The sequence below is a fragment of the Agelaius phoeniceus genome, chromosome 5 (assembly GCF_051311805.1).
Source record: "Agelaius phoeniceus isolate bAgePho1 chromosome 5, bAgePho1.hap1, whole genome shotgun sequence".
NCBI classification, from domain to species: Eukaryota; Metazoa; Chordata; class Aves; order Passeriformes; family Icteridae; genus Agelaius; species Agelaius phoeniceus.
The window spans coordinates 65,518,546-65,530,601 of record NC_135269.1 but is presented as its reverse complement, the minus strand read 5'-3'; the positions used below and the strand labels follow the sequence as shown (position 1 = coordinate 65,530,601).

Here is a 12,056-nt window from a genome sequence, read left to right as displayed (position 1 = left end):
GGTTTGCCCTGGATCCAGCTGCAAACACTTTGCAGTAAAACCTTCTTCTCCTCATCATTTCAACGAGATGTGGGACTGGAAATAGGTCCTAGAGCAGGTGATGCAAAACTCGGGGATGAAAGTTGGGAAGCTGAGTTCAGTCTTGTAGAAACATCCCTAAATCCAATGAGATTTCCTGACCAAACCTGCTGTGTGACCTTGGCTTCTGCTTGGCCACAGACCCTGCTCACCGAACGGGTGTGCAAGAGATGAGACCAAACCAATAAATAATACTGCTAAAGGGCCACTGTTGAGGAACATGGATAAAGTGAAGGAGAAGGAAACCCATTGCAAGAAGGGTGAGAGAACCTTTCTGAGCAGACACACCTCTATGATAAAGCTATTTTAAATTATTTTTTCTGATGAGCTGCAGCACAGTCCTGGGCTCTGAAGTGTCAGGGTTGTGAAAGTCCCAGTATTACATGAGACTCCCAGGGTGCAGCCTGCAGTATAACAAATTAGCATGGCTTCTACCAAAGTGTCAGTGACTGACAGGCGATGAGCTGGTGCTGACAGCACAGGGTAGCTGAAGCTGCTGCTCCACTGCCTCAACAGCTGAGCTTAGTTTTTCCCTACCTTAAAGAAAAGTGAATGCAGTCCACGTTTCCCTTCCTGTTGGTTATCGATTGCTCTCAGCACAGGGTGTGCCATGGAGGGATTCTCTCCATTTTAAGCAGAATATGGCTGGGCTATTAAAACAAATGTGAGAACTTTGCTCTGGAAATATCAGAGTTTGGGTAATGGACATTGAAGGCACATGTGGCTCTCCGTAAGAGTAACAGAAACTTTAACAGAAACATGAGATCTCAGCAGGTTATGATGAGGATGGGTAAGAAAAATCTTTCTCAAGTGTGAGGCAGAAGAGCTTCAGAGCAGCAAGGGGAAGCAGGGGAGCCTCATGAGAGCCCCCACAAGGTTTGAATGGATCCTCACTGGTCTCTTCTGTGCTGTGCTACATTCAGCCAGGCATTTAGCTATTCCTGGTACTCTGTGCAGTAATGAAAGGGTGTTTGCAGAAAGGGAAGAAGGGGGGCACAAAGGGTGAGGAAAGCTGCCAGAATTTCCTGCAGAGACCCAGGATGCCATCTGCCCAGGAGAAAATGTCAGATCCTGATTTTAAAGATTTATGTGGAAAATCCCCTACCTTGCTGCCTTTCATCTTTGTCCATCATCTGGCCATGATGGGATTCACTCCTTCCTGCCACTGCCTTTGCTGTTGGTCTGCAGTACCTTAGTGCTGCTGCTGCTGCTGCTGGAGTGTGGAGCCACCAGCTGGTGCCATGTTCTTCCTACTTGGATGGAAAATTAAATTATCCCTCTCTCCCTCTCACAACTTTGCTATAGGTGACATGGTAAATAAAAAATCTTGTGTGGCCTTGAGCCCATCCTCCAACAGCCCCCCAAGATACCAGAGAGAAAAGCAGAAGTGTTTCCCTGTTAGAGGTTATTGAAAAAAGCTATTTTGAAACAAAACATCTATAGTGCAAAATGGTCTTTGAATCATTAGGACTTTGTAGGGAGGGCTTCAGCAAAAGATGTTTAGATTATGCCTGTGACAGTGGCATTCCAGTGAGGAATGAGAGGACAGTATAGCAATAGCTAACAGAGTGGCTTATGCTGGCTAAGAGCACTTTTATTATAGCTGGAGTGAAGTATAGATGTTGGTCTCAGTTTCCTCATCTGTGAATTTAATACTTATTGGCTTCCTGAAGGACTGAGCAGTATCTTGAGTACATTTTTATTATCTCCATGTTGGATTCACATACATGTTCTTCCGTGAAGTAAAGAAAACTGTGATTGGTCTGTTTAGTAGTGCTAAAAGAGCAAACACTATTTTTTCCCTTTACTGTACTGTTGAATTCAATAAATGGGAGGAGAAAAAAGGATGAAGGAAACATAAAGAGAAAAGGTTGTTTTAGTTATTTATAACAATCAGTTCAAAAGCAGAATTCAGCATTATGACACACTGATGCGCAGTCACCAGAAACCCATCAAACCCATCTCTTGTCACACAGAGTATTCTTTGTGAAATCCACCACCTTTTCCTCTTCAACACTCATTAGGCAGGTAGCTTGGGGGCTGATAACACCACCTGCAAGGAAGTCAAGTGCCAAGAGGCCTTGAGCAGAGCTGGTACAGGTGCACCTTGGGGAGTGAGAGGTGGCTGGGAAAGCCTTACAGCTAACAGAGGAAGGGGATGGCCTCAGTCCCTGACTGATAAATCTGGAACTATAACTCATTTTACATCCACAGTGTAAGATCTGGATCAAGACAGTTCTTCCCAGTTCCCATAGCCCAGTAAATGGCCTGTGCCCTGTGCCTGTGGTTTGAACTACAGTATGGGATCCTCTGCCAGCACTTTGTGATGGGCTTAAATATGCCAAGCTGGGCAGAGGCAGGAGTGAGGCTTGTATAAGCTCACAACCACTTTTATGCTGCATTGTTCACCCAAGACAAAGGGTATTTTGTCCCTGTGTGAATATAAAGCCTGGTGAAAAATGATAACACAGGGAAATGTTCAGCTTGTCCTGATTTCTCTTGCGTTCATTCCATTTCTGGGAAATTGATTGAATCATCCAAACCTGATGCTCCACTGGGTTGGTTTGAAAGACAGGTGTGTGCTAGGGAAGGCAGGAGCCTCCCTTGGAATGGAGAATGTAAATCCCCTCCCTTTGAATTCGTATAATTTTGAAATTAAGGGGATTAAGGGGCTCTCAGGCAAAGATATGGGAATAGGAAGAACAGTTCTTTACTAGTATGTATGATAAAGCAAACAAACAATGATTACAGCACTAACAACAAACAGAACCAGGAACGCCAGCGCTTTCCCCTTGGTGCAGTTCCAGTGGCGGCCACCAGAGGCGCTGCTGGCTCCCAGTGGGCGGGGCAGGAGTGGTGGTTCCTCCCCGGCTGCAGGGGGCGCTGTGGTGCGGGCAGGGGAAGCACGCTGCAATGGCGGCTCAGGAAGGGATGGAGGAGAGGCTTTGCTCCACAAACCCCTGGGGAAGTCAATCCCAGTGCTTTAGCAGGACTCTGGGAAGCAATAAGCTAGAATAGCAGCTATGAGCAAGAACGTCAGGGTTGTGGATGAGATGTATCAAGCTCTGCAGCGGTAGCTGGACTGCGGGACGTCCCTGCAGGGCAGGGTGCGGGGCCCAGCAGCAGAAGAAAGGCAGCTCCTGGCTGATAGTAAAATATTTTAAAATAATAGAAAATTCAGGGAATTAGAAAGAAAGTTAGGCTTAGTTGGCCCTGGGAAATGTTAGGCCTTGTATTTGCTAATTAATGCTAAACTGCGCCTGTGTAGTCAGTATATGATAAATGATATAATTGTTAGATGTGATCAGATATAATTATTGTTCATAGAATCATGAGAAACTATGTTAGGGGTTTGAGGGGGATCATGAGAAATCCATGCTAGGATGAAATCAATGTATACAATAAAACAATGTAAGTTTAATAATGAATATGTAAGTTATATAATGATTGAATATAAAACATGTTCAACTCAAAACCATGTTGGGTCAGATTTGGGTCTGTGCACCCCTGACACCCAGAGCTCTTCAATAAAAGCACCTGCATATAATCATTTCATGATTATGTGCTCCTGAATGCTAACAGGGTTATGGCGGTGGCAGCAATTCCTTTCCCCAAGTCACAGGTCCGACCGTCCTCCTCTGAAACCCAGAGAGAGAGAGTCCCCAGGTGCCCCAACTCTTGTCTTTTACCTGCCTCTATTCTTGTGGTACCTTTGTCCCTCTGAGAGAAACACCCAAAACCCTGACTTCCCCCTCCCCAAGTGTCTCAAGCACTCAGCCATCAGTGCTTCTCAGCAACTCAATGGGAAAAAATTCCACAAGTAACAAGGAAAGAAAAGAAAAACCCAACCCCTGACATCCTCTCAATTTACTCATTCCAGATCTCTCTGTGGACAATGGAAGAAGGTTATTGCACAGATTTAATCAAATGTGCTCAGTCTTGACCAAATATTAATGGTGGAAGATGTACAGTACAACATCAACTTCAAGCAAGTGTTCCCTTTAACAGCCATTTACACATACAGACAACACCAAAATCACTTCAAAATAGTCTCTTTCTTAAATGATACAGGGATAACTGCATAAAATTTCTTACATGAATGAAACCAGTTATTGAAAATTGTTTCTATGATAGTATTGAATACATGGGTTCAGTTTGGATTTATGCAGAGTGTGTGGATGGGTACAAAAAGTACTCTTAACATCAAAATGCATAATGATCACACTTGATCACTATCACTCTTGCTCAGTGCTGAGGAACCGACTTAGAGGTTTACTCTCTCTTTTCCTTTATCCAAATTATTATTTTCCCCTCTGTGCTCAAACCATTGACAATATAGAGAACAAAAATCCTCTTTTCTTCTATTTCTTTGCCTCTTTTTATTTCCTCTGTAGTTTTCCATTATCTCTATTCTCTTCTGTTGTTGCTTTGAGAAATGGATAGGTGTGGGAGAGGGAAGACTTACCCATCTTAGTTACACATGCTGCCATCATCAGTGAATTTGCAGCACTGTCTTTGGACGGGGCAGACATTTCCAATCTCTCATTTTCTTTGTCAGAGTTTGCAGGTGTCTTGGGGCAAAGTCCTTTGAGTCATCACGTTCACTGATGCACACTTCCTTCTTGGCATTAAATTTACTTGCACAGGGAGAATGTAATTTTTTGACATGCAGTTATGTTTGTGTGCTGTATGCAAAGAAGGTGCCTGTTTACTCCTACACCTCCAAACCTCCTGTTCCTTGTTGTGGAGTGCTGAGACTAAAAACATCAGAGTAAAAAAGTGTTTGTGAAAGGCTGTCATTGTATGCCAGGGGAAAGAGTGTCCTGAAGAGTGCAGGTACAATAAGGAAGGTTTTGAATTTCTTCTAAGTTCTTTCAGTATCAATAAAAGAATTCCAATGAGGCAATCTGTCTAGAATTTAAGAAAAACAACAGGCTATTAAAAATAAAGAATCTGTTCTGAAAACAAGTGTACAAAGAGGAGGGAGAAGATAGTGTCTACCAGGAATTGAGGCTGTCCTTGCTGTCAGAAAGGATGAATCATCATGAATGCTTGTCTGAATGCTCCCCCTGCCCTGAGCCCTGTGCCAGGGTGTCCCTCTCTGCCATGGGAGCCAGCAGCACCTCCTGAAGGAGCAGGGCTCTCCTTGGGACAGCCCTGACAGCAAACTGAAATGAAGAGCAAAATCCAGCCCTCTGCAAGCCAAGATCCTGGCTGATACTGTAGATATTACCTTTCCCTGTGAGTGGAAATTTACTGCACTATAGAGTGTGTGTGTACATTTGTGATCTATAGTACATACTATAACTCTGTGTAATTTATAGCATTGTCTGTAAATACATTCACTCCCACTCCCAGATTACCCCACTCATGGGTGACCCCAGCTCACAGTGTTCTCTCTTTAACCCTTTTTGCATTTGCACTGTAGCTAAAGAGTGAGACATCTGAAGTCTCACTATTCTTATGGAAGGATGCATGAGATGGAAGTTACAAATGTATACTTTATTTCCCATGAGCAGCACTTCCTTGTGGACAAAAAAATTATTCTCTTTCTACAGGTTCTTAGAGGAAAGGTCTTGGAAGCAGCAAGAAAAGCTGTTCTTTGCCTCTCTGTGTGTGTAACCAGACACACACCTGAGGAGGAAGTGAATACCTGGGATTAAATCTAATGTACCTGAATAAAAATTTTAGAAGACTGGAGAGGAATGGAATGGAATGGAATGGAATGGAATAGAATAGAATAGAATAGAATAGAATAGAATAGAATAGAAGCTTCTGGATGCATTATACAGAAGGTTCTGGATGCTTTATATCTGTTGCAGGACAGGTGAAATAGACTAGTAAATAAAAAAGTTAACTCTAAGAAAACACACAGCTGTGTGAAAAAATCAATGACTTTTTTGATGTTTCCTACAATTGAGAACCATGTGTTGGGCCCTGATAGTTTGGTATAGAGGCAAACCAGACAGTGTGATCAAAAATCAAAAGCTACTCTGGCGATCCTTACCATTGATCTGTCCTGAACTGATTTTGTTATTGAGAGTTTGAGTGAAAGAAGTATCTACATCAACAAAACAACTGAAAAAATGCTGTTTATTTATTCCACTGTGGGAGATGAGAGGTGGAAGGACTCAAGCAGACATTTTATTATCTTCTCAGCCATGCTCTGAAATGCCATGTCACCCTACTTACACATTAAATAGCAGTTAGTAAAAATAGTTGCCAAAAATCCTGGCAGCACACAATTGCATTTAAATGTTTTAGACAGATTAGAATCCTATACACTCATTACTCACCATTTCCTAATTTAAAAACCAAAAAAAATCTGTTGTCTGTCCCATCTCAAGCACAAGGCTTTACAGCTGCATGCTCTTGTCACTTCCAGCTTTCCCATCTGTTGCTGCAGAGAAATGATAAATGAAGTTTCAATAGGATCATAAAAGCAGGCTTATCATTTTGACACAAAACAAGACTTAGATAACAAAAAATAATTATAATGTGCTCTTGTGTTTGGAATGAAGAATTTTCATGACTTCAAAAGCATGAAAAAAATGGAATGTCAGAATTTAGAAAAATAGCAATGAAAACTGAATTCCTTAGAACACATAAAGGAGCACATTTTTTGAAGGCAAAAAGCTTCTATAATTTTTTGGATACAAAACATAGATTTGGGACTTTCTTTGACATTTGATATTGAAATAGGATGTCAGGTGCCATCTTGCATTTCTTACTTGATATAACACATTCTAGATTCATTCTGTTTGATAAATAAGCTATCAATATGTAATAATAGTGATAGAGCAGTGTTTTCCGTGATGGAGAGAATTGAGAGGATAATAAGCATTAAAATATCTTGAATGATACTCATTAAAGGATGGCATTTCTGCTCAGTGTCATGTGACAGAGGAGTAACAAAAAGCTGGTCAGGAAACCCTACATTTTTATGCCAGACTTGACCAATTTGTCTAAGTTACTGCAACATCCTTCCAAAGATACCCACGGCTTTCTCTACATTCACTTCGTAATTTGCACTGGTACTAAGGCATACAATTTGAAAAGATAAACAAAATCTGGTGTAAAATCTTCTTATGATGGAAGTGTACCACATTAGCCAGCATACAGATGGCCTTTTTTTCTCTTGGGGGGGAGGATAAAGTTAAATGAAAAGAAAATGGTTAGGAATTATTATTTTAACTGCTCTTCAGGCTCTATAAATGAAGTCAATTTATTTCTTACAGCAATTTAAAGAGCTCCTGCTTCAGAGTTAGATTTTTTAAAGGTATTTTTAAAATATAGATTTAATTGTTTTGAAAAAAATATATTCATTCAGTCCTTCAGTTTTTGTGTCACCTTTCCTCCTTCCCAAGGCAGTTTATGCCAACGATTCATTACTCCTTTTTTGAAAGCATGATTTGTTTCTGGTCCCCATCCAGCCTCATCTCTTAGATCAGACAGTTCCACCAAGAGAAACATTCCCCTTCTGTGGACATCTGCAAAATATCATCAGCTCTGTTCTCTTCACTTTCGCGTTACTGAAACAGATTGCCTCTCCCGCTCCGTCAGGCTTCCCGGATTTAAGCACCTTGTTGTGCAGTCCATTCCAGGCATGAGTCATTTACAAAAGAAGAGATGTGCAGCAGCAATCCTCCTGGCCACAGCCAGTGACTGTACCCGTGCAGCAGAGCTGCATCTGTTCCATCTCATTTCAGCCCACACAGGACTCGTAAAGTTTAGCGAGCATTTGTCCTTAGGATGCGAGCACGGGAACGGCGGGGCATGCACCGGAACAGGCGCTGCTTGAGCCAAGGGAACTGCGAGCCTGAGGACCACACATGTTGGATGCTGGGCTTGGAGAGCACTCATCCCTCGGGATGAGAGGCTGCAATGCTGAAATTGGCTCTGTGATATCACAGGTGCTATTTTCAGTAAATTACGCTAGAATTTTTTATTGTGGCCAATGAGAAGAAATCAGTTTTAAACAGAGATGTAGTCAAATAGAGGGGATAACTGGACTCAAGAGACCTGGCATTTTAGATGAATAAAAGAGACTATCACTTAAGTGTACTGCTTTTCATCTTCAAGAAACCACAATCATTTTGCAGGACCAATAAGCTGATATGAGCTGCTGACAAACAACATTTCATGCACTACTAACATGCAGCAATCTCTGAATGACATCTGGCACATGGCAGACTATAGCCAGCAAATGCACAGAACAATAAACCAAAAGGTTAACAGACCTAGCAAAATCTTTCCCAGGAATCTGCTCAGTGTTTTGAATGAATATGTGCATTATTCAACAGAGCTGGCAACTCCATCCAACAGGGATCTGCATTTAAAGGCAAGAACTGTGCCCCAAAAAAGTATTTCAATCTCTTATGCACTCTTACCATCTCAATATAAAAACAAACAAACAAACAAAGTGATTATATTTATTTTGACTACACTTTTTGCCTAAAACATGGATTGTATTTTTCCTCCTATCCCCCACCATGTGCCCCATCTCATTTTGCCCCTTTTAAGTTTTTTCTGAGACTTTTTTTTTTTTTCACAGAAAAACTCCTTAGTAGGAACAAGTGAGCAGAAGGAATTATATTCAAACTTCAGCTTTTTGCAGAACTTCTGATGGTTTGTGCAGAGTTTCAACATGGTTGTGAAATATGTTTGTGCTCCAAATTTAAAACAGATTGATGTGCTAGTCATGATCTTAATTATCCAAGGTTATAATGCAAATTCTGGACATTACACCAAACTGTGCCAGAAATACTAAATTTCTTTTTCTGCATTACTAAATTAGGTAATCTAAATTGGTTTAAAAAAAAAAAAGGGTGATAAAAGTCAATTTATATATAATGGCACTTTCAAGCTGTGTTTTGTCATTGAAAATAGCTGTGTGATTCCAGTGTATTAAGCTAGAATGTACTGCCAAGGTGTGTTTTTGTCAATCATCTAATTCAGATACTCTTTTATCTTTAAAAGTAATGGCTTTTATACTTTTACCAGAAGTTTGGAGTTGATTCTTTTGTTCATTCATTGCACTGTGGTTGCCAGAAACAAATAGCTCTCACTTCCAATTTTGCTGGGTCCTATACAAATAGTGTAGCTACTGCCTAACTGAACTGAGAGGCTTGTGGTGGAATCTACAGGCTTATTTTCTTATATCATTAATGCTATTCAGTTGTGAAATCCAGCATGGACTGGCTTCTTAAGCTCTGAGCAAACCAATATTTATAATCAGTGGATTAATAGAAGTATAGACTTGAGAAGAATTATTTGAAAAAAACGAGTGTGGAGGAAACTTATCACTACTTTTCATTCCCTAACAATATGTTTAATTTGATTTCTGTATTTTTCATGTGTGTTTTTCTAAGCTATGGTTATGTTTCAAGTTTCCTGCCTCCTCTGGCAGCATCCAACCCACGAGGGTCTCAGTCCCCTGCCACCTCCCCTCAGCATCATCTCAGCTGCTGGTGACACAACACTGCTGAACTGTGGCTTACACCTTAGAGGACATTGCTGAAGAGTTCAAAGAGCCTTGGGAAACTTCACAGGCTATAGCCAGCTAAAGGAGAAATAATACTGTGAGACAGAGAAAACTAGCACCTAAGGGATTCAAGGTTTAAGAATCACACCAAGGGAAATAGAAAAAAAAAATTTAAAAATTAAAAAAAAAAATACAGAGAGTTGCAACATGGCAGCTCAGCAATGGCAGTATGTGCAGGATGCGACCAGAGAGTAGCTCAGATATCCCCTTCTGCATTCTCCACATTCCTCCTGAGTTATAACTCAGAGATGACCAGCTGAACAAGATGGGATAGCATTTTATTTCTGCTTCCACTTATTGAACATTTGAAATTCAGCAGGTCATGGGACTGTCTCCAAGGTTCAGGAGAAATTCATGGGGCTGTCTGCAGCTGCAATATAGAAATAGTAATTTGTTAACGATTCTGCAATAGAACAACTTATAGAATTTTAATTCATAAAAACAAAGTGAAATATTAAAATTAGTCTGGTGATGTTTGAAAGGCTGTCAAAGGAGTGCCAGCATGAAAATATTCTTTGGTCAACCTTCTTCACTGACTTGGGTGTAGCTAATGAGTCAAAACTAAGGGGTGGTTGATTTAGGAAGCTGGAGCTCCTCCAGATATTGCTATGATTCTAATTTACCCAGGAGCTGTTTCAGTACAGTTTTTTCACAGAGTCATGATCCAAAGCTCTTTCAGGGCTTTTCACATCCAGTTAGATGTAGACTGGGCACTCACAGCTTCTACTGGCAGCCTAGAATGTGCTAAGTGCAAAGCAATGTGTAAATGTGCAGTGAATCCAAGAGATCTGAATGCCACAGACGAAAATGGCAATGGGGAAGAGGAGGTGGAATTAGGAAAATGAAAGGAGCACTAGGAGGAGGAAGGAAGGATAAATAAATAGCAGATCAGGAGAGAAGCTGAGGGAAATGCAGTATCCAAGTTCTGCTTTCAGCCAGAATTTGTATCTTGACACCTGCTGCCCTTGTAGTGGTACTACAACCCAAAAGCCTCACTGAGAGCCAGTAAGACTTGTACTGCTGGAAGGTTAATGCTGCAGTTGTGCAAATACTTTGTTTCAGTGGGGACAATTCTGTCAATTCAAAATAAGCAAAACCAGATTTTGATTCAGAATTAATAATAACCTTAATTTCAAAATATTTTTAAAATTGTATTAAAAGGTATTTCATTCACATTTTCTAAGTGAAAGATTATAAATTTTAAGTGAAACCTAATACATGTTGGAAAGATCCATTTTCTATATATTATGTTTATGGTATGTTTCAGTATTGCTGAATAATTTCTCTTCTGAAAGAAAAAAAGATGACATACTGCATCCATATCTAAAATTGTTTCAGGAAAAGGTTCCTAGATCTAACCCTAAAGTAGCAAGATCTGTTTTGTACCAAGCTGAGAGAAAACAAGCTGAGTATAGTCTGTCCTAGAAAAAAAATTGTATTAGTACAATTTGAATTATACAAACACTTCCCTTTCCTTTACAGTTTTTCACTGCCTCTCTGGGGCTACATATTCATACAGTTAAACCTTTATTGGTCTTATTTTCTTTTTTGTTACTTAAGGTAAATTATTTCTACTAGTAGATCAAGAGGCACCTTTATCCCTGTAAAACTGCATCCAAAGGAATTTCCGAAGTAAAGTTACCACTCAAGTAAAACGTTTTATTCCCCCTTTTAAATACTTACATTAGATGAACCTTTTCAGTGTAGATAAGAATAAAGTATGTCATGAAAGTATCCCTACTCAAGTAGTGTTTCACTTGCAGGTAACCTTCAAGAGAAAGTTACATTTTTAATGATTATTTAGAGCCATAAACTTCAAGTATTGTATTAACATAGCAATGGTACAGCAGTCTTGTATAAACTCTCTTAAAAGTACATTCCAGAGGCACATGTAGGTCATGCTGCATATTCAAACAGTAGGTTTAGTAATATGATAACTACTTAAATATGGAGCATCACATTTACAGCTATCCTGTTTGAATGTCCTTCTCTTACTGTATGTCATTCAATTCAAAAAGCTGAAAAAGTACTGCACAGTTGTTTTTTATCTCTTTAGTGTCACTCTGAATGACTTTAGTTGAAATCCCAGTCTAAGAAATCAAGTAGGTATTTTTTCAATGGATTAAATTTTGGAATCTTTGAAATCTGCATTAGAAGAATTACATAAAGTAATTCCCAGCCTCATTAGTTTATAATCTAAACAGACATAGAAAAGTACTCCTGCATAGTGGATAACATGATGTCTAACAAGCACTTTTACAGAAGATTATTGAAGGGAAACATATTTGCTTTTCAAAATTTTCACTAAGAAAATATTCAGCAGGTAAGTAGATGCCTTAATACCTTCAAGCCTTGTTGCAGGCATTGAAATAATAGGTGGAAAAAGAGTTCCAAAAATCTAATCACGAGCACCTGAAAATAAAAACAGCCCCAG

General features: G+C 40.0%; 1 long non-coding RNA gene across 1 annotated transcript; it reads right to left on the bottom strand.

The window, feature by feature from the left end:
* Window positions 1-1,250: 1,250 nt before the first annotated feature.
* LOC143694061 (uncharacterized) lies at window positions 1,251-8,409 on the bottom strand. Its single transcript, XR_013182235.1, has 3 exons — window positions 8,319-8,409; window positions 6,375-6,478; window positions 1,251-1,328 (listed from the first exon to the last, which is right to left on the bottom strand). It is a non-coding gene; the product is annotated as an uncharacterized LOC143694061 (long non-coding RNA).
* Window positions 8,410-12,056: the final 3,647 nt, after the last annotated feature.